This window comes from Tachypleus tridentatus, chromosome 12 (assembly GCF_004210375.1).
Source record: "Tachypleus tridentatus isolate NWPU-2018 chromosome 12, ASM421037v1, whole genome shotgun sequence".
NCBI lineage: Eukaryota > Metazoa > Arthropoda > Merostomata > Xiphosura > Limulidae > Tachypleus > Tachypleus tridentatus.
In genome coordinates, this window is record NC_134836.1 from 61,739,894 (window position 1) to 61,763,462 (window position 23,569).

At 32.2% G+C, this 23,569-nt stretch overlaps 2 protein-coding genes and 1 long non-coding RNA gene across 10 annotated transcripts in view; 1 reads left to right on the plus strand and 2 right to left on the minus strand.

Moving 5' to 3' along the window:
* LOC143233408 (paired box protein Pax-6-like) overlaps positions 1-23,569 on the minus strand; it is a 239,046-nt gene that overhangs the window by 104,228 nt on the left and 111,249 nt on the right. The window lies entirely within an intron of this gene.
* The window catches only part of LOC143233405 (ecdysteroid-phosphate phosphatase-like), a 34,971-nt gene continuing 27,024 nt past the window's right edge, over positions 15,623-23,569 (plus strand). For 4 of the 7 annotated variants that reach the window (XM_076469615.1, XM_076469617.1, XM_076469612.1 and 1 more), the window contains exon 1: positions 15,623-16,068. The gene's annotated coding sequence lies outside the window, so the exon portion shown is untranslated. Of the gene's footprint in view, positions 16,069-20,954; positions 21,108-23,569 lie in introns of those variants that run through there. The other 3 variants (XM_076469613.1, XM_076469614.1, XM_076469616.1) reach the window with 3 other exon arrangements.
* LOC143233407 (uncharacterized) lies at positions 17,044-22,083 on the minus strand. The gene is made up of 2 exons (XR_013018120.1): positions 21,934-22,083; positions 17,044-20,623 (listed from the first exon to the last, which is right to left on the minus strand). It is a non-coding gene; the product is annotated as an uncharacterized LOC143233407 (long non-coding RNA).

Here is a 23,569-nt window from a genome sequence, read left to right on the forward strand (position 1 = left end):
AAGTCTATCATTGTATTCTTCTTAGATGGTCTGTTAACAAGTCTATCAGTGTATTATTATTAGATGGTCTGTTAACAAGTCTATCATTGTATTCTTATTAGATGGTCTGTTAACAAGTCAATCATTGTATTCTTCTTAGATGGTCCGTTAACAAGTCTATCATTGTATTATTATTAGATGGTCTGTTAACAAGTCTATCATTGTATTATTATTAGATGGTCCGTTAACAAGTCTATCATTGTATTTTTCTTAGATGGTCTGTTAGCAAGTCTATCATTGTATTTTTCTTAGATGGTCTGTTAACAAGTCTATCATTGTATTATTATTAGATGGTCCGTTAACAAGTCTATCATTGTATTTTTCTTAGATGGTCTGTTAACAAGTCTATCATTGTATTCTTATTAGATGGTCTGTTAACAAGTCTATCATTGTATTCTTATTAGATGGTCCGTTAATAAGTCTATCATTGTATTGTTATTAAAAATTGATTAAAGTTGTTATACAAAAGATATAATTTAACAGTGTTACTGTGTTGTTGGTAGAGTGCATTAAAAGGCAGCAATATAACTTTGGCAGGCCGATCATAAAGGCTGTCTGGCAAGGCTTTTTAGTTTTAGCGTTTTACTCGCAATGTGCAGGACCGAAACTCGTCAGTGAACACATTTGTCCTTTCTACTCTGAGATCTTTCTAATGTGGTGTCCAGTTCCTTCCTGAGTTAATTATGGTAAAAATGTATCTCAGAAGGGCTGGTATGGGTATTACTAATAAAGCAGAGAACAACGTTTCGACCTTCCTAAGTCATCTTCAGATTAACACTCGTCAAGAGTTGACGATGGGTAGTGTTGAGTAGCTTCCTCTGGTAGATCGCTTCAAAATCATATATGGCCAGCGCTGTTTGAACAGTTTTCTGTAAAATCCAATAAAACAAACAAAATTAGATTAATATCTTGGTGTTTTAAACTCGTAGATAAGTAAAGCTTAACTGTTTCAAATAATCTGTGTAGGTACAAATCAGCATAGATCCCCCGCATTATACACTTGTGTTTTTAAAGTGTGGTATCAAAGTTTAAATGTGTTTAATGTTCAAAGTAATGTAAACAAATACCACACAAAATACAAGAACTACAGTCAATCTACCAAATTACTACACCTGGTGTGTGAGAGTTAAAACATTTCTACTTCAGTATTGTTAGTTTGTTTGCAGTTAAACAGTGGTTTGTTTGTTTGATATTCATACTTCAAATTAAAAGCTCATTAGCGTAAAATAAGTATTTTGCCACGACAAGGGTTAAACCTTTAACATTACAATTCTATAAATTTAGGGTTGATATAGCAAGGTGGTTATACTACATATTTATTACCTTCAGAAAAAATTAAGTTGTTTGATTTTAAAATTCATCATATTAATTAAAATAGAAACGAATTGTTAAAATAAATGTTAAAACAAATGATACTGTTTTGCTTCAAAACAAAATGTTTCACGAAAGTATTTGCACAATTTTGTAATTATGACTACAAAATATAAAGAAACAGAAGTTAATACGTTATAGATTATCAAATAAAACAACTAATAATAAAAATTTAAGGAATATAAAAGAAACTGGAATGTTCCCAATAAATACAAGTCCATATTGTTCTTTATACAAAGAAGGAAGAAGTGTTGTGACGTTGTTAAACAATGTTAGCGAATGAGATGTTTCAAAAGATCCGAGCACACTCACATACTACAAGGGAAAACAAAACAAGCATTTTTCTTAAGTGAATCTTTATAAAATAACGAAATAGAATGTTTGCTAGAGAAATATTAAGAAGGTGAAATAGAGTAAAACTAAATAATAATTCCGTAATTATTTTAAAGAGATTTAATATTTCATATCGGTTTTATTATCATTGTATAAATTGTACCTTCAGATATCCATATTAAATAACTTTCGCGATGAATAACGCTGTAAGGCTTAGGCAGCTAATCCATCTCTTATATGATAGATGAGGAAGGACAAATATTGAAAGGCAATTTTAATAAATTAACTTAGTGTTAAAAAACACTTACACTAATAGCTATCAGCTATATATGGTGTTTTCATATGTGTATGTATACGTCATTTAATCACAGAGCAAATCTATGTTTGTATAGAAATGTCATAATTATGAATAATTGATACTACTAACTAACTCTCGTGCATAACTCCTTCACAAAAGTTATTTAACGTATCAATTGTTGATAAATATTTCGATCAACTACTTACTACCAAAGTATACCACCATTTTTAGAAATTTTTATTTATCATCTCTACATTTAGACAAAAATTTCAAATTCCTAAAGGGAGGCGTCATATAATGTTAGAGAGTGTATTACATGTATGGTGGAGATAATAGTTTTACACTCACAGACTGATCCAATATTTATACTGGAAATTTAGAGTAAATTTATGACTTATTATTTTATATGATTTGTAATATTTAGCTGAATAACTTGCCAATTCATTCAGTTTATCAGTTGAATCTCTTGTTATTATCTCTCAGATAATATAAACGATTTTTATATCTATTTATGTATGTCATAATAAATTTACTTAATTCATTTATGTATGTCATAATAAATTTACTTAATTCATTTATGTATGTTATAATAAATTTACTTAATCCATTTATGTATGTTATAATACATACATAATTCAAAATTTTATTATTTATAACCGCAATACTCACAAGGCTCTATTACAAGTATGATAGCTGTGGTTTTATACCAAAACATTAATTAGAAGTTTGTTTGCCTCTCAATTGATACAGATGTTACAAAACTATCATAAAACTTTTATTTGTAATATAAAAGAAGTAACAACGTTTTTTAATACCCACATCAACTTTACATTTATTTCAAGTGGATTTCTTGACATCATCAGAAATGATTGTTACAAATCTTTCTCGTTATTCATAATAGATTATTTAATATTCTACAAACTGAAGTTTAACATGTTGATGCATTTCAACCACTTTCAAATATTTCACTATAACTGCCATCCTCTTTAACATCCTTACTTGACTTTAAGTGATAAAACATTATTTGTTAAACAAGTACCTAGAAAGATTGGTCCAATAATTATTAAATTAACTTCTTCTATACGAGTCCGTTGGAACTGAGTGACCACTAAAAATTCTTTATAGTTTTGATATAACTAACTAACCTTTAATATAGTATGTGTATCGTCACAGACTGTGAAAACTTTCAATAAACATTACAAGTTTATTACTTACAAAAGAAAATTTTGATATGTTACTAAAGTATTTTGAATAAAGTAAAAAGATATGTTCGTGAATATGCCAAGTCTTTTTATTACTATTGTGGTTGCAACGTGATTTACATGTTAAGATTAAAGCACTTTTTTCATTTCAAAAATCTCAATTTTCATTTGCGTAAAATCTAAAACCACCGAAATACATTTCAAACATTTTTCAGTAATACTTTATAGTCTAACTCTTATTGTTACTACTGTAACACTGTAAATGGTTGGTCAATTTGACCAACCTCGTAACTTCCACGATAAAATCGACATAAATCTAATTGACCCTTATTATCTAGAATGACTTCAAACTGTAATATGAAACTACACTTGTTTATCCTAAGTATTTTTTAAAAGTAACAGTATACAACTACTTATATATAAATTTTATTATTTCATTGACATTTGAACTGTGTCTAACTGCTATTCATGCCATTATGAGTTGTGAATCACTTTTGCTGCTCACATTATCCTATTAAATTACATAACCGATAAGCTACTTTGATCTGCTCACGTGCGTGCTTATTATATTATTATTATCTATTTTACCTAATCCAACCTAAAGAGTTTTCTATTCCTACATTTGAACTAATGTTATAAAATAAATAATGTACATGAAAAACAAAAAAAAATAAAAGTCCTTTCCTATACTTTTCTTGCTATCAAATGTTGATAACGCTTAACCCTACTTTCCATACTAATGACAATATTGCACTAAATAAGTTTTATTTCATTACATAATGTACCAAAGAAGATAGAATACAAACATGAAGCCAATCTATCTCTCAATTTATCAATTATCTCTTTGTTTTACCTGTTTGATTTTCAAACTGAACAGCAGAGAAACTGTTATTATAAATCTCGAAATATTATAAAACGCTTTCTGAATTACTGAAACTAGACATGGCATTTGAAAACATTTGGACAAATAATTGTGATTTAATCTCACTGTGTATACTTAACCTGTTTTTTGAGCTGCAGCTTAATTCTTTATTCACAAAACAAGAGGATCTGAAGATAATCGTCCATTGGACCACAGTAATCCTTAACATTTTGAATGTTATTACACCAACTCAAGTATTGCCCAAATAATAGACAAATCTAAAATATGGAAAAAAATATCAACTTGTGTTTACATAAGAATAAGAATGGTTTAATTAATTTTCTATTCACCATAATGGACTTGAAAAAATTGAACTCAAATTATTTATTTGTCAATAGATAATGCACCCTTCAGTTCTTTCATAATATTAGGTTGAGGAATAATTCGTGAGCGTTTTTAAATAATTTCATTCAAGCATTACATGCAAGACTATACAATACTTCAATGCATGAACACATTACACCCAAAACATTTATTATGATACTTTATTTCATGTAATACCTAGGTATATAGTATGCATTGTTTTAAATGAAATTGCAAGAAATTAAATGCGAAAAGCAGATGGTGTCGAAAATGCTCGATTTTGTCCACTTGACATTTCATTTAATGAGCTCAAAATGAAAGCAAAAATTAAAGACATATGAAAATCAAACACACCATCTATTAGAGCAAAAAAATATCTACCAAATGACATGAAATATTTTGCGACAGCGTTTCATTTATGAATATATTTTTTTAACTTGAAAAAAACGCTCACGAATTATTCCTCAACCCAATATATTTATTATTTTCTGCTAATTAAAGGGTATTAAGTGGATTTAAATTTTTCCAAAATCATTGTTATCATGAACATATTTTATGGAAGACTCGACACAAATGTCAAGTATAACCTCTGCGAATGTTTAGTCAAACTTATGTGATCTTTATTAATTAAAGTTCAGTATTACCTAAAGTGTTGTATATGTAATTAACAATGTATTGCATTATAACAAGTGTAAATATAAAGTAATTATGTAAAACAACTCCAGCAATTGAAAACGGAGCAACTTTATGACACTTATGAATAAATCACTTCATCACTCCAATTTTTACTGTTTTTTAATTCATTGTGTTTGCTCAATAATTCCACAGAAATATCTATGCAATACTAATTGTAATTATAAAATGTAATGTACTTTCCACTTGTTTTGTCTACTTTTAATATTATTTATCTCTCATTTTTCAAATGTTGTAACTTTTGTTATGTATTTCCAGTAATCATGCTATGCATAGTAATCGAAAACCTTGTATGCTATTCATTAATGGTAAAAAGATTTTTACAAAGAAAACTTAGCAACAATTTAAACTTCGTTTGAGAGCTAAATTGTTTAAATAGAATTTCCTACGATAATACTGTTTAGATGTATGCTCCATTATAGATGGCTGTAAAATTAAGTAGTTAATGAAATGTCCCTGGTGAACATATTATCAGATAATGGGATATTTTCGATTTAAGGTTTTATAAAAAAAAAGTTTTACTTAAAAAGTTGTTCTGCAACTTAAAACAGAATTAGATTCATAAAGAAAATTTTAAGATATATCTGTATAAAAACGGTTGGTATGGGTAGAGAAAGCACTATGTAGAGGAGCGAACAACGTTTCGACCTTCTTCTTCAGGTTTACAAAGAAAGAAAGAAGTAACTGACCGATAGCTGACCACATGTTTGAAGGCGGTTGTGAAATTGAGTGTAGGAATGTAGAGGGCGTGCTTAGATGTTTGATTATATTTATTAATATAGGTATAAAGGTGTTCTTTTGTATTGGTTTATTTTGGGCTTGAGTTGTTGTATAAGTAAGGCTTCTTTAATTTTGCGTTTGTTTATGTTTGTTGTTTTATTTAGTATTTGAGTGTTTTCTATGGTTATGTTGTGTTTACTTAATTTGCAGTGTTCGAAAACATGTGAAAGTGACTTTTTGTGTTCTTTGAATCTTGTTTCCATTTTTCTACTTGTTTCTCCAATATATAAGTCGTGGCAGTTATCACATTGTATTTTATAAATAATGTTAGTGTTGCGTTTGTCAGTGTAGTTTTTACACAGTATAGACCTCAGTTTTGTGCCTGGTTTTTGAATAAATTTGGTATTAACTGGAATGCCATATTTTGTTACTAATTTTTGCCAAATGTTGGTTATTTGTCTGCTGATATCAGGAATATATGGTATACAGCAGTATATGGTTTCGTAATTTTTTGATTCGTGAGATACATTTACTTTTGTTGGTTGATTTTGCTTTCTGTCTAGGTGTGTGCGTATAATGTTTTCTACGGTTTGTGGAGGAAACTTATTCATGTTCATGAAATATTGTTTTATTTTGTCTAATTCATCATTAATTTTATCTGGTGAGCATAGTTTTATGGCTGTGTTTATTTAGTTTCTTAGTATATTGAGTTTTTGTTTTGTTTCATGTGTTGAGTCCCAAGGAATGTATAGTCCAGTGTGGGTTATTTTTCGTTGGATTTCTGTTTTAAATTGTGTATCGGTTCTTGTAATTTTGAGGTTAAGAAATGATACTTGATTGCTTTCTTCCTGTTCACATGTGAAGTTAATGTTGGGATGTATAGAGTTAATGCGATTGAAAAAATTAAATCTGTGTTCTGTAGATCTGAATCCCGCAATCGTGTCGTCTACATGTACATATCTGAACCAGTATAGTGATGGATGAATGCTGTGTTAATTGCTTGTGTTTCAACTTGTGTCATAAAAATATTGGCTAGAACTGGTGATACTGGGTTGCCCATGCTTAGGCCATTTGTTTGTATATCGTTTTGGTTGTTGAACATGAAGTTTGTCTTTATCGTGGTGAATTCTATGAGGGTTGCTAACTGGTTACTGGGAATTTCTATAGTTGGGTTAGGGTCTCGGATATAGAGTTCTAAGGCTGTCTTGCAGGCTTCAGTGGTTGGAACTTCTGTAAAGAGGGATATAACATCGAAACTGGCCATTAAGGCTTTATGATTAAGTTGATTTAGATTAGACTTGAAATTAAAAGTCTTTGATGAATGAGCTGGCTGATGTTACATATTTGGAGAATGCCCATGCTATGTATTCACATATGAATGAGCTGGCTGATGTTACACATTTGGAGAATGCCCATGCTATGTATTCACATATGAATTAGCTGACTCATGTTACATATTTGGAGAATGCTCATGCTATGTATTCACATATGAATGAGCTGACTGATGTTACATATTTGGAGAATGCCCATGCTATGTATTCACATATGAATGAGCTGGCTGATGTTACACATTTGGAGAATGCCCATGCTATATATTCACATATGAATGAGCTGGCTGATGTTACACATTTGGAGAATGCCCATGCTATGTATTCACATATGAATAAGCTGGCTGATGTTACATATTTGGAGAATGCCCATGCTATGTATTCACATATGAATGAGCTGGCTGATGTTACACATTTGGAGAATGCCCATGCTATGTATTCACATATGAATGAGCTGGCTGATGTTACATATTTGGAGAATGCTCATGCTATGTATTCACATATGAATGAGCTGGCTGATGTTACACATTTGGAGAATGCCCATGCTATGTATTCACATATGAATGAGCTGGCTGATGTTACACATTTGGAGAATGCTCATGCTATGTATTCCAATGTATATTTTTCTCTACAAGTGGGTTTTCTCGTCGTCATCACGGATTATTTAAAATATATCATAATTTCTGTCTTCAAGTAGCAATAATGAATTTTAACTGATACTCCAGCATTACTGTCGAACAGTAGTCCTTCAAAATGTCTGCTGTGTTCTTCAGAACATAAATATTCCTTTAAAGTTAAATAGTTTTTACAAAAATTAAAAATAGCATGCCTTTATTATCTATTACAATGGTAAGTTTTGACATATGTATCTTTAGAATTGAATGACTCCTTTCGATACAAAGTGTAATAAACGCAGCTCTAAATCACCCAAAAAATTCTGACTTAATCACTTATAAAATACACTTTCATCAAAGTAAGAGTTCCAACTCAAAATGTTGTAAATATTAAATATATTTGTTTTTATACCATTTGTTCGTAGTACAAGTTTGTGTTTCGCAATTTAATCGTGAAAGAATAATTTCAGTATGAATTATCATAACGTCTTCAGATTATACTTGTTTGTGGTATTAGTACCATGTGAAACTCCAGAAAGAGAATACTTTTTCAGCGATTTATAAGAACAAATATAACTGGAGAGTTAAAGCAAATCAAAATGATAACATATTGACATAAGTATTAAATCATTTTTCATCATTAAAGAAACATAAAATTCCAAAAATTTATATATTGTGCAATTTTCCATCAAAATGAAGGAAGAAGTACAAGAAACGAAAGTTTTGTGGTAATAAAAATGTGAAATATTCAGACATAATTACGTTACTTTTTTTTCAAAATACCCTTCTGTTAATTTGTAAAGCAAGTCTGATGAATAAGTGATAATAAAAGAAACTGACTCTCAAATCCAATATTATTGTTACTTAGAAAACAGACATGAATGAGTTAAATATAGCTACGTTACGAGCAGTCCGTGGCCTTTGGGTAACGATCCAGACTATGGACTTGGGAACCTACGATTTACGTCTTATCACTACTTAAAGTAAAAATAGATCCCTGCATTTTACGTTCGTGGACACGCTTGGCCATGCCGGGCCGTTAGATTACTAAACCATTCCAAGAATTGGCGGTTGGTGCTACTGATTATAGCTGCTGTCTAGTCTGTCAGTTCAGAATTAAGGACGATTTTCACAGATAGTCCTCGTGTAGCTTTGAGAAAATGTCTGATATAAACAAACAAAACATAAACTGTAAAAATTTACGGGTAGAATAAACATAAGATTTCCTTTCCAAGCGGCCTTGGCATGGGCATTAGGGCGCTCAATTCGTAAGCTGAGCGTCGCAGGTTCGAATCTCCGTTACACCAAACATGCTCGCCCTTTCAGCTGTGGGGCGTTATAATGTTACGATCAATCCCGCTATTCGTTGGTAAAAGAGTAGTCCAGGAGTTGACTGTGGGTGGTAATGACAAGCTGCCTTCCCTCTAATGTTACGTGGCTGAATTATGATGATTAGCGCAGACAGCCCTCGTGTAGCTTTGCGCGAAATTTACAACAAACAAAAACACCTTTTCAAGAAAATACTAGAAAAAATACTAAACTAAACTAAACTAACGTGGCAGGGGTTCAGTTTAGAGAGAGAGAAATCAGAAGAGTTCTCTCTCCAACTGGGGTGTTCAGGAACTTTATAGTTCCTCTTCGTCCCCTTACGTGAGAAATGTTTTAAAATATCCATGGAGTTTTACTTTATTTTTAACATTTCAAAAATATTTGTGAGTGAGAGGAAGGACGGGAGAACTGGACGAAAGCAGCGAAAGTGAAGTGAGCCAGACTTTAGCTCGAGGAATGGGGACCCTGGCGGCTGGCGAATTGGTTTTTTAAAATTTACTGTAATTGATTAGATACCCTTGACTGGGTAAACGGCCCTTTTCAGAATGAGGCTGGGACCTACAGGTCCGATGCCAGAGATTTTGCTGTGGGGGGAAACGGGAGTACCCCGAGAAAACCCACTTTCACGGCCTGGGCGCCGAATAGTCTACCCAGACCGTGCCCGGAAGTAGCTGGGAAAGCCGAAAAAATACTTACTGTTAGCGACTTACTTAACTTTAACATTGCATTACCACTTCTGTGAAATTTTCTCAATTTTTAAATGTTGGTTGCATTTTTGAAATATTTCGACAAACTAAGTAACCTGGCCCACAGATATATCACCGCGAATTATATTGTTAAAACATATCTTTTCAAGCCAACTATTTCACTTAACAAAATTCAGGAAGTTTATGAAGATAAACTGAGTTTCTTAGATATAATGGAAACTTTTCCTTTCATAGGCCATATTATTCTTACATTTTAATTATTTCTCACGCAGCTGATAATGCAGTGAAGACTGATTTTAGTGTTTCATCTTCGAGATGTATATTTAGTAGGACTACAACGCTTCCCACTCAAATTGCAAGTATTTTATCCAGCTAATATATAAGTTCAAATGTTGTATGTATGTTTTAATAGACATAATGCAGGGAACATTGTTTTACTTACTTGGGTATGCTACGATGAAATGAGTAGGATACGTCAAATCGACTTTTAAACTTAGATGAGGAATTTAGATGAATTAACATTGTTTGTGTAGCATCAGTAATATTGTAAAGAAACAACCATCGTGTTAAAACATTTATAAAGTGGACTCTAGTAGCATCAATATGTTTCAAATGATTATGTTTCTTCCTATTGCTTATGTTTGTCTTGAATTGCAGTTTGATGACAGAGTAGTATATTTTGTTTTTCAAGTGCCCTAATCCTATACTAACCACGTTGTATCTTATTTGTGACTCAATGTTACCCAAATGATGTTCTCATCAAAGTTGTGTAATACTCCCTTCTCCCTCACCTGAAAGATTACTCTGGTATGTTAGGGAACAGCAGTGAGCTTTCAGAGTCGAAATTTGTTTTACAGACCCTCTCAGTGTCACGGAGACACTATATTTGAAAGTATTTATACCCCCCCCCCCTTAACAAGTTAGAGCGATCAAACGTGGCACATATACTTATGCGCCACAAGTGTTCTAATGAAGTTTATTTCTGAGTAGCTAATAAGAATAATCCTTAGAAATAATAAATCATGAACTTACACAACCATTATTCGGTATAACCTTGGATTTCATTATATTTTTGCACTAATATGATGATGTAGGTACAAAATTCAGCGAATATCTTAGCAAGTAGAATTTTCCATTATAATCATAACACGTCAAACTGTCTATAACCAAACTGGTGCAATCCTGTCTTTTCTGGAATCGGTTTCCGTTTATACTACCATTACGGTTTTCTGGAAGCGTTGAACTTCCCTTGCTTTGACTGCCTGTAAGTCCTTTTGTCGAAACTGTAACGACGTGTAATTATTGGACTGATTGAAGTCAGAGAAATGTTATAAAAGTTTAATCAGCAACTTCTCACTTTGATTAGAGAAACACTATGGGACTTGCTTGTCATGTTTGGTTACACACACCCAAATACCTCCCAAACATGAAAAATTTGGAATGCTCTTTATATATTCACACACAAATCTAAAGCTATATGCTACAGTACAAAATACAGATATAAACCTAGTCAGATATTTTACGTTTTTTTTAAATCAAACATTCTTCCAAGTTATTTTATATTTTCTCTATTGTAAAATTGTTTTATTACTGACTTTTATAAAATAATTAAATTAAAAATCACAAAAACCGTTATCTGTTTTGAATGATTATAATGAATATACACGTTTCAAATTTTAAAACTACTTTGTAAATATGTATCATATATTTTTGTTTAGTCCTATCACCGCTACTATATAATGAATATACACGTTTCAAATTTTAAAACTACTTTGTAAATATGTATCATATATTTTTGTTTAGTCCTATCACCGCTACTTTGTAAATATGTATCATATATTTTAGTTTAGTGCTATCACCGCTGATTATCCTCGCCAACGGCTATTTTTTAATAATCTTGATAACGAATATACATCACAATACCAAAACCGAATAAAATCCCCAACAGACGATGAACTGAAGTTTAAGTTTTCTTCAATTAATTAATTTCCTACTGAAGTTTTCAACAATAATTATTTGTTTGTTCGTAGTTAAGCACAAACCTACATTATCGGTTATATGTGCTTTGCCCACCACAGGTATCGAAACCTACTTTAAACCGTTTTAAGTCCACAAACATACCGCTGGGCCACTGGAGGTCCTAACGATAGTGTGTGTGTTTTTCTTACAGTAATATCACATCGGGCTATTTGCTGTGTCCACCAAGTGGAATCGAACCCCTGATTGTATCATCATAAGTTCGAAGACTTACCACTCTCCCAGCTGGAGACGAAACATTCAAGGCAAGAAAATAAAGCAAATGAAGAAATAAGATACCAATAATGTTGACTGAAAGTGTGCACGATTGAAACTGGAAAAAACAACATACTGCTCCACAACCATCTACAAGTTGAGCAACTCAAGTGGTGAAGAAAGACAAACAGCTTTTCAAGAGAAGTAGTTCAAGAATACAGCGGCTAATTGTTATTCTCATTAGAATCTACCTTTTATTCTGGGAAGTCTATGATTTAAAGAAGTACTTATTTGACCGCAAATGTTTCATGGCTCTGCTAGTCTATTGTAATATTCCATTTTTATCTGTACTGAAAATGCTCGAGCACCTCACTATCTAAATGCGTAAGTGCATATTTCATTTCAACGGATGTAAATAAAAGGTAGATGTAAATATATTTTAGTAGGTATTTTGTAAGACAAAATATTAAAATATGTAAAAATCTGTTAAAAGGTCTAACATTAGGTCCTATAATAACGTTAAAAGTTCATTTATTGATAGTAATTAACTACGATAAAGTTTAGCCCTAACTAAACTACAGCAGAAACGTAGATAAATTAATTTCTCTCCCTATCGAAAATAGGCCAAATAAAGGCTTAACTAATGTTAGGCTTAAGACAAGTAAATTAAATAGATTTCGTTGTATGCGATTAGAATTAGTTATTATTGTAGAAAGTCAGTATTTAAGAAGTACTATTGCAATAAAGATACTTATTTATCTGCAAATGTTTCATGGTTCTCTGCTGGTCTGTTGTAATAATCAGTTTTTATCTGTACTTAAAATGCGCGAGCACCTCATTATCCAAATGCACATGCGTGTGTTTCATTTCTACGGATGCAAATAAAGGACAGATGTAAGTATGCTTTACTGGATATTTTGTAAGAAAATATTAAAATAGAAAGCATTTATTTAAAAGATCTAACATTAGGCCCTAGAATAACATTGTAAGTTCATTTATTGATAGTAATTAACTACGGTAAAGTTTAGCCGTAACTAATCTACAGCAGAAACATAAGTTAATTGCTCTATCGAAAATAGGCCAATCAATAAAGGCTAACTAATGTTAGGCTTAAGACAAGTAAATTTATAGATTTCGTTGTATGCGATTAGAATTAGTTACTATTTTAGAAAGTGTGTATTTAAGAAGTACTAAAGACCGTAAATGTTTTATGGTTTTCTGCTGGTTTATGAAAATAATACTCAGTTTTTGTTTGTCCTGAAAATACGCGCGCACTTCACTCTAAATGCACATTCGCGCCACTACATTTCAACAGATGTGAACAAAAGGCAGATATAAATATACTTTAGTACGTATTTTGTACAACAATATGTTAAAAGTTTTTGCCAATTTAAAAAAAAAGTCTAATGTTATATCGTAGAATGAGATTGTAAGTTTATTTATTGATAGAGTTATTAACAGTAAAGTTCAGCCCTAACTAAATTAAAACACTTGTAGTGATTGTTTCTTTCTTTATGGAATAAAAGCCATACTTAAAGGATTAACTAAAACAAGTTGGGTATGCAGATTTTGATATCTGTAATAAGAATTCTTTTGTGTTATTGTAGAAAACTTGTATTTAAAGACGCAGTGCTAGAATAACAAAACTAAATCGACTCGCAAATATATTTGGGTCTTTGCTAGTTCTACCTACTTATAGGCTAACGCGATTGCACAAATTTACCTGGAAGAAAAATCGTATTTGTAAAAACTGGACGCTACTAAGCTATTTTTATCAACACAACACATTCGGCCACAATTCCAATTCAATCTGCTAATTCATCCTCAGTACAGGCAAACTCCAGTGAGAAATAATTCTATACAATCTGCAAAAGTACCAATTAGTAAATCGAGATGCATTTCCTTCTGGATTGCTCAAATGAACCATTAGAAGTTATCTTCAGTATATTGTTAATGAACTATGATAAACACGTAAAAAGTAACTGGACATTTGTTTTTGTTTTCTTAACTTAAATTTTAAGCAAAAAGCCTTCATCAGTTTGAAATTGCGTCGCAAAGGAAAAGTCAGCACATGTCACCAGGAACATTACCGTCAATGGAAGAAGAGTATAAGTGTATACTTTCCTCTCAGTAGTATTAACATATATCATGAATAACCTTATTTAGCGTAACCTTAATTAATAAGATTAGTACAAGAGCTTCGCACATACAAATTAGTCAATAGATATTTACTAAGCATTTATTAAGCGTTACAAAATGGTTTACGTTATCACCGTTTTAATACAACATGTCGAATTGAAGAATCAAGGGTTTCGGGTTTGAGACAAGGTACAACTAAACACCATAAGTGTGTTACAACAGTGTTACTGAATCTGAGTCTCACTACTCAACTAAAACCAGACGATCCAGGTAGTAGATGTGGGCGATTAACTTCTCTCCCTCTGTTCCCCGGGTCCAATTAGTGATGTCTACAGATGAAACACAGAATCAATAAGCTGGCCTTATTAAGCTTTTGTTTGTATGAGTTGCTGACGCGAATGAAACAAAAAAGCATGTTAATATAGGCAAGATTAATATTCACCAATTCTGATAATTTATAAAAAAAAATTATTGCCGCCATCTTTATTTTTGTGCTTTTAAATGTTTTATTTGTAAAAATAACTTTAACAGGCGAATTGTGTTATCTTTCAAGATAACGAATTTCGCTGTTATGGTACAGAAACCAAGTCGAAGTCACCTTTCACGCTGGCTAATAAAGTGGCAAACATTAAGACAAAATGTCAGTTTGTAAATTTACGCGGAAATGCAAATATTACAAACATTAAAGTGACAAGCATTCTATATCAAGGTTTGAAGCTTTTGTTTGTAACAGTATTGATAAATTATTTGTGTTATTTTACGTTAAGTGTTGAGGAAAGAGTTCTTTAACAGTCTAAAGGTTGCGAGTACGAAACTTATAAGAGGTATATTTTTGTATCCTTGAACATGACACTTTAGTCTACCCAGCTAAATAATAGACAACTTGCGACAGACTAGGATATTAACACCAATCACCATTGTGTCACCATTCTTATTCGCCTGTGCCGCAAGAAATTGGACTTAAGCGCCGATCTAACAAATGTCTTCCAGATGCGAAAATAATTAAATTACTCTTATATTTTACTGGACTGAAGTGGTCTACTGGGTGTTATGACTCAATTGTTTTTAATAAGATCAACGTACTTACATCAAATAATTAATCATGTATGTTAGAATTATGGTAACAACTTTATAAAAGGAAATAGGCACAAAATTAAAAGCATACGACTTTTTTTGCCATATAATTCCATTCCTGAAAATCACAAAGTTAAGTTTAATAAATTTGACACACTTTCCCTCGTTGTGTTTGCTTGGCTTCAGTGAAGGTCTTACAGTCGTTGTTTTACAAAAGAGTGTATTACGTTGCTAAAATTACAACCAGGGGTTAGAAATAACACAGAGAGAACTTGGATAAGTTACAAGTACAGTATAATGAAAAATATACAACTGGGTATGTTAGAAGTGACTTCGTTGATGGTGCGTTAGGACTTTTAAGTTAAACTTTACAGAACTTTATAAAAAGTTTCAAGTGTTATGGAAAATCATTGATTAAGGCCGCTGAGACGTTAGAATACTTTCTACAGGGTGTTCGGAAAGTCACTGTCCACTTATATATTTATTAACACACATGTTTCATACAGAATACAGAAGGTAAATATGAATGACAATTATAAACAATGTTGAAAGTGACCCCCGTTGGCATCAATACAGGCTTGGATCCTTCTTATTTTGTTTCTAAACACCGCTATCAGTTGCTGGCTTGAAATAGACTGAATGAATGGTGTTACAAAACTGCACAGTGACTTTCCGAACACCCTGTATATAAGACTGTGACATAGCATCCACACGTGCAACGATGACATTTTGGCTTCGGAACCTACTTAATGTTCTTCGATAACGTAAGTAAATTATTTCATGACATTTTAAAAACCACAAAAATTTTCTGCTGTCGTCTTAAAGCCAATATATTACAATTAATATTAATTATTTGATAAATGATCGTGTGTTTGTGTGATTTTCTAATAGCAAAGCCACATCGTGCTATCTGCTGAGCCCAGCGAGTGGAATCGAACCGTTGATTTTATTGTTATAAATCCAGAGACTTACTACTGTACTAGCGGGGGGCGTAAATGATCGTAATAAAAATTGCACAAATAATGAAATAACAGTTGAACTATTTTTTGTTTTGAATTTCGCACAGCTACATGAGGACTATCTGTGTTAGCCATCTCTAATTTAGTAGTGTAAGACTAGAGGGAGAGCAGCTAGTCATCACCACCCACCGCCAACTCTTGGGCTACTATTTTACGAACGAATAGTGGATTGGACCATCACATTATAACGCCTCTACGGTTGAAAGGGCGAGCATGTTTGGTGCGACGGGGATTCGAACCCGTGACCCTCCGATTACGATTTGAGCGCCTTAACCACCTGGCCATAAGGAGGCATGATTGTTTTTAAGCAGAAAGCTACACAATGGTCTATCTGTATTCTACCCACTACGGTTATCGAAACCCAGATTTTAGCGTTATAAGTTCGCTGACATACCGCTGAGCCACTAGGAGGCATGAAACCTTCAATAAGGCTAAAAAAAATGAGGACAAACACCATCTACCAAGACTTTTAAAATATTACTTTAACTCCAAAGGTATTACTATTACCTGTAACAAAGCTTGTAAAAAAGGAGTTATATTTATAAAAATCTATGTTATACAAACTGTTTGATAAACTGTAAAACCTTCATATGTCCCATTCTAAAATATCCATGTTCTGCATGAAATAACGCATCTTCCAATCTCAATACATCCAAATAATACAAGAAACAACAGTACATACACTAATGTTTTTAATAATACCCAGATTTTATACCAGTACATACACTAATATTTTTAATAATATCCAGATTTTATACCAGTACATACACTAATGTTTTTAATAATACCCAGATTTTATACTAGTACATACACTAATGTTTTTAATAATCACTGTAATACCCAGATTTTATACCAGTACATACACTAATGTTTTTAATAATCACTGTAATACCCAGATTTTATACCAGTACATACACTAATGTTTTTAATAATCACTGTAATACCCAGATTTTATACCAGTACATACACTAATGTTTGTAATAATCACTGTAATACCCAGATTTTATACCAGTACATACACTAATGTTTTTAATAATCACTGTAATACCCAGATTTTATACCAGTACATACACTAATGTTTTTAATAATCACTGCAATACTCAGATTTTATACCAGTACATACACTAATGTTTGTAATAATCACTGTAATATCCAGATATTATATCAGTACATACACTAATGTTTTTAATAATCACTGTAATACCCAGATTTTATACCAGTACATACACTAATGTTTTTAATAATCACTGTAATACCCAGATTTTACAATATAAAATATTTACTTTAACAAGGAAATCATATAAATATGTGTACATTAAAGTAAGCAAACAAAACTTCGATGCCGTTTTTCAATTACGAAAAACTGACAATATCTTCCACAAACTGTGGTCCACTATGGTGCTTAAAGGTGTCTGCGGTAAAACACCTTTTATATGAATTATCATTATCTGAAAAGGTAACGGAAGAAATAAAATGCTGAGACATTACAAACATAATATAATAATACTAATATAAATTACAAATTAATAATTGTAATTAACATGATGCACCACTGTTTGTCAATCAAATAAAGAAACCAGTAATACAAAACAAGACAGTTGATTTACTGTTAGACTGACGCATATAAATTCGAAGTATAGAAATAAGATATGTGGATCTTCGTTTGAAACTGTCAGACATTGACCATGAAATTCACCAGATTGTATCAACAAACCAGTATCATTCTTCACATTAAAGTATGTCACGAGATTTTTATTAAAATTTCCATATTTAAATCTCTTTTCATAGTTTTTTTCTTAAAATTAGAATCAAACTGTAAAGATAGTAAATACGTGTATGGTACACCAGTTACACATGATAAAAACTTTTTAATGGAAGATGGTTCCGAACTCGAATAATATTTCCAAAAACCATCCTTAATAAGTGTGTTCTCTTTTTCAGGAAAGAATATACTGTAGATTGCACCATGTTCTAAGGTCTAAATCAATCTCTCTTCGGTTACTGCTTCCTCCTCTCTACTGTGGTTGTACCTGATAGTGGAAATAACCACTTCCATCTCAGTGTAATACGCGTCCAAGATATAAGTGAAATAACTGATTCACAAAGCACTTTCAAAGAAAATATGTGATTGTACTTTAAAGACATGTTAAAGATAATACTCCTTTCTATAACATGATATATGGGTAAGGATTGTACTTTAAAGACATGTTAAAGATAATACTCCTTTCTATAACATGATATATGGGTAAGGAACCGATTCTTCCTTATGCATTTGTCAGAATTCTTTCTTACTGATGTCACTTCCCAAAATCAGTTTCAACATTCGAGAAAGCTTTATCAAATGTCGTAACATCAATTTAAACATCCTAGATAGGTTTACCAATGTCGTAACATCAATTTAAACATCGTAAGTAGTTTCACCAGATGTTTACATAAACTAGAACACGGATGTATTACAAAAAACAACATATTGCAGACCAACTTAATCATTATTATTGATATTCATAACGATACTAGATAATTGTTATGAAACATCTAAATTTATAATTAACAAAGTGATTATTGTAGTGACACGGCATCTTTTATTTTTAAAACTCAATAGCTAGATTAGTCTTTCGATAGTTTCCTACTGGGGCAGCGGTAAATCTATTCATTTACAACGCTAAAATGATGGGTTCGTTTCCCCTCGATAACAAACCAGAGAGCCCCTTGTGGGTTTTCTATAAGAAAAACACTTTTTAAGTATATTAAAGAATTTAATTTGGGGAGTGCTATTTTCTTTATAAACTTTGATGGGTAATATATTTAGAAAAGATTACTTGTGGAACCTCCAGAGGATTAGTGTACAAATTTACAGTTCAAAATCCAACACAACCTGTGATAATTGGAATTATACGTTAGGTATTTTGTAAATAAACCACATGCCCCTTGTATTTTATACGTGTCATATTTTTCTTTGTTGGTAGACGGAATATGTTTGGTTAGGAATTTTAGAAGACTGGAATGGAAAATTACAGTTTAAAAACATCAAACCAATGTAGGAGAAATAGGAACAATTGACTGATTAACATTTAGGTGGTCAGAAAGAGAAGCCTCTTTCGGATTTATTGCATACATGATCCTGTATTTCCAACTTTCCTTTCTAAGTAGATGTAATGTACTGACGAGAAATCCACGTTGAAACATTAAAGTTTGGAGACAGCTTGAATAGGTAATGAAAAACGTTGATGCTAAGCTTTTTGAAACGTTACCCAATTGATACTATGTTAAATTTGTAATAAAGTTTTCTGCATTACCTCTACTCTTGTGTAAATTAATTGAAACAAATGGTCATTTTACAATACTTTCAGCATGGTAGCCGGTGTTGGCTCGCTGGACCCGCTGATTTCCTTTAATAGTCATTTTTTTCACACAGACGGCGTCATTAGTTGTATTTTGCAGTACGGGCAATCTATTTTTGGGATATATGAAAGTTTGAGGAATATTACGTCATTCGAAATTGCGCTAGAGGGGTCAGGAGACCAGTCAAAAAACAACTTACTAACTCAATGAAGAATAAACGGTATCAGTGGGGTCTGAAATACAAGAATTGGACGCAAGAACAATGGAGGAAGGTGTTATTCAGTGACGAGACTCATTTCCTCGTACAGGGTCAAAGATGTCTGCATGTTCGCATATCTCCAGGTAAGAAATTTCGAGAATCTCACATCAATCAGTTTGTAAAACATCCCTTGAAGAAGATGTTTTGGGGCTTTTTCAGCTACTATGGCGTCGGAGGCTTACATATCGTAGAAGGTATGATGCGAGGACCACAGTACATCGAAGTTTTGCAGAGAAGAGTCGTTCCAGAATTGAAAAAGAGATTTCCATATGGATCTTTCATTTTTCAGCAAGATCTGGCTCCGTGCCACACATCGAAACTTGTGAAGAAATTTTATGACTACAACGCGAATAAAGGTGCTGAACTGGCCTGGAAACTCTCCGGACTTAAATCCTATTGAAAATCTTTGGGCGATTTGTAAAGAAAGTCTTCGGGTAAAAGACTGTACTACGAAAAATAAGCTAATTGAGGCCATAATTAAGGTGTGGTACTACGATCCAAAAATTAGTAAAGATTGCAGTCAACTCGTGCACTCGATGCCAAAGCAGATTAATGATCTTCTGACAAATAAAGGCGGTCATATCATGTATTAATTTGCGGGCCCCCGCTAGTACAGTGGTATGTCTCCAAATTTACAACGCTAAAATCATGAGTTCGATTCCCCTCGGTGGGCTGAGCAGATAGCCCGATGTGGCTTTGCTATAAGAAAAACACACATGTTAATTTGTGATTAATTTTTGGATTCTCAGAAATAAAACGCAAAAAAATGAAAAAATCGTAATTTTCCGTCTTGTTTCAATTAATTTGCACAAGGGTGTACTAATAACGGCTTCAGACTTTATAACTGTAATGTGGTAATAAAGTATGGTGTAATTAGTATATTGTAGGCTACCAACAAATGCTGAATCTTCAGCTAAAATGAAGTTCATGCTTCCATGCAGTCGTGATTTGCTTAGTTACCACTGCGTTTATCTCGCTTGATGACGTCAAATACTGGGACAGAGACACTGTACACGTTGAGAAGACCATGCTTTATTAGCGCCATCTGTAGATCGAGTTTCTTTTTATACATAAAGTTACATCAGCAGTGTGGCGAAAGAAACCCGCAAAACTCATAATATTCAATTTAGAAATAAAAAGCGTTAAACTTTCGGAGGAGGCTTAAAACATGATTTGAATTATTGTAAGTATTAATATTTTATAACTAACGTTTTGAAAGTTGATTTTTTTTTTTTGCAACGTAAGCAACTTACTGATGGTAATTAATTATAAATCGAAACACAGGCGTTAGCATTCAAAACAAAAATATATTGGCGTTAGTACTATTAAATTACCTGTAAATATTGCTAATTACTAATCATGAATATGACTTATCAAATTCGTTTAAATTGGTAATGGTAATTGCATATTGGAAATATAATTTTATGGTTTTTATATCGTTAAGAATTTAGATATAAGCAAGCGAATTATACTAGGTTTAAATTAAAAGATTAAGTTATGACCAAAAGCTAATATTAATAATTGATATTAGTAATCTTTTTCAGTTCTCTTGAACTGTTGAACGCAACAGCCCGTAGCAATGATAATTGAGACATCTCAACATTTCAAGTAACTACGTCAGACCTTCTATACATGCAACCTAAACTTTTAGATAAACATGCTTTACTAGTATCGAAAAATTTGCCTTAAATATTTGAGCTAAGTAAATATGCAATAAACACGTGCTTTTTAGAGTATTGTGACCTTTTCGCTTTGCGTTAAGTTCAAGTATACAATTACAAAACGCCAAAGCTACAAAGTCTAGGCTCGTACTACCACAAGTAGTAGTTGTACTAGTAACAACAATTGAAAGTTATTTAGGGTACACATACTGTATTGAAATTTGGCACGTCTTTATAACTACGTTACTAGTTCAGTAGTACTACATATTACTGCATTGCTTGCTAACTGATAACCTACTTCGAAATATGGTCCTGAATCTACTTTTAATGTGCAATCAATTTTATCACCTTTGATCCATTCGATAGTTTAGTGCAGTAGGCCTACGCCCTTACCAAGTATGTCGACTAAGATAAGCGACATCTGTTGGCCGTATATTATTGATTTTATAATATTTATTTGTTCTAATTAAAAAAACGTGACATAAATTTATGTTAACTTATCGCAAAAAAAATACAGTTTAAACATTGAAACTAGTAAGCCTAGAAACTGGTATTAAAGTTAATTTAATTACAGATATTTGTTGTTGGTTTGTTTTCCACATTTCTATTAATTTGTTCGATGTGGCTGATTTTTTTACTGTAATGGACATATGAAAAAAATCATAGTTAATATGATTTTTATCACAAGAGGTTTTCTATTTATTTAAGATTAACCCTGGAAGTATTTATAAAATATAACCAAAATTCCAATAATAACATAATAACATATAACATTTATTGTGAAAAGTCCAACTGTTTGGTAATACAAAGCTGGATTTTTTTATTTTTTTTTGTAAGTGGTTGCTTGTTTTTTACGTCAATTCTTTACTTCAGCTTCTGTACGTTACTCGGAAATAAGGTTTAAGAAATTATTCAATATGCAAGCAATACTTATATTAAAATAAAATGGAGAAACAACGACTATAATGAATAGTACAGGGTAAATGATCAGAACAAACATCGTTTGAAAGTTATTATTACTATTTCTGTTACATTTCAATCATTCACCTTTCGCCAGACTACTCGGCAAATTTTCCAGACTTACAATGCTAAAATCTAGGATTCGATTTCCCGCAGAGGACAGAGCGAAGATTGCTTTTTTTATTTTAGCTTTGCGCTGAAAAACTAACGACAACGTTTGTGAAGCGTGCTTTGGTTCTGTGATAGAGATCCGGATTCTTGGAATCCGTTTATACCACAAAATATTCTCGCACTGCTGTGGGTGTCATAGAAGCCTGGCATCCCTTATCGTGGATCTTAGGCATCAGGATGCTTCTAATTGAATGCCTTTCACCTGGGAAGTATTAATTCAAAATTAGAGACAGTGGCAGATAGCCTCAGTAACTTTGCAATAAATAGAAAATACTTTTTTAGTTTGTGATTTTTATTACTAAGAAACCAATAGCAACGAACACCACTTTATTTTTCAAGCTGTGAAGAAGTAGGCCTGAATTAGTTTGTTTTTTTTTAGTTTTACCAGATCAATGGATATAATTATGATATGCAATTAATTTAGTTGAATAAGGAAACATTGGTTAATGTTATCCAGAACCAAACTGATTTAACTGAAACAAAATCGCGAGTGCTAGGCTTATTCTATTATTGAAGTTCATATCCTTTATTCAGTTCCTCTGTTTTAAGGTCTGACATGGCCAGGTGGTTAAGGCACTCGACTCGTAATCGCGAGCTCGAATCCCCTCTCACACCAAAATGCTCGCCCTTTCAACCGTGGAGACGGTATAATGTGACGGTTAATCCCACTATTCGTATGTAAAAGAGTAGCCCAAGAGTTGGCGGTGGGTGGTAATGACTAGCTGCTCTCCCTCTAGTCTTGCACTGCTAAATTAGAGGTGGCTAGCCCAGATAGCCCTCGTGTAGCTTTGCGCTAAATTCATAAACAACTATTTAAATCTTGAAATAATAGCTTATTTATAAAAGAAAATAA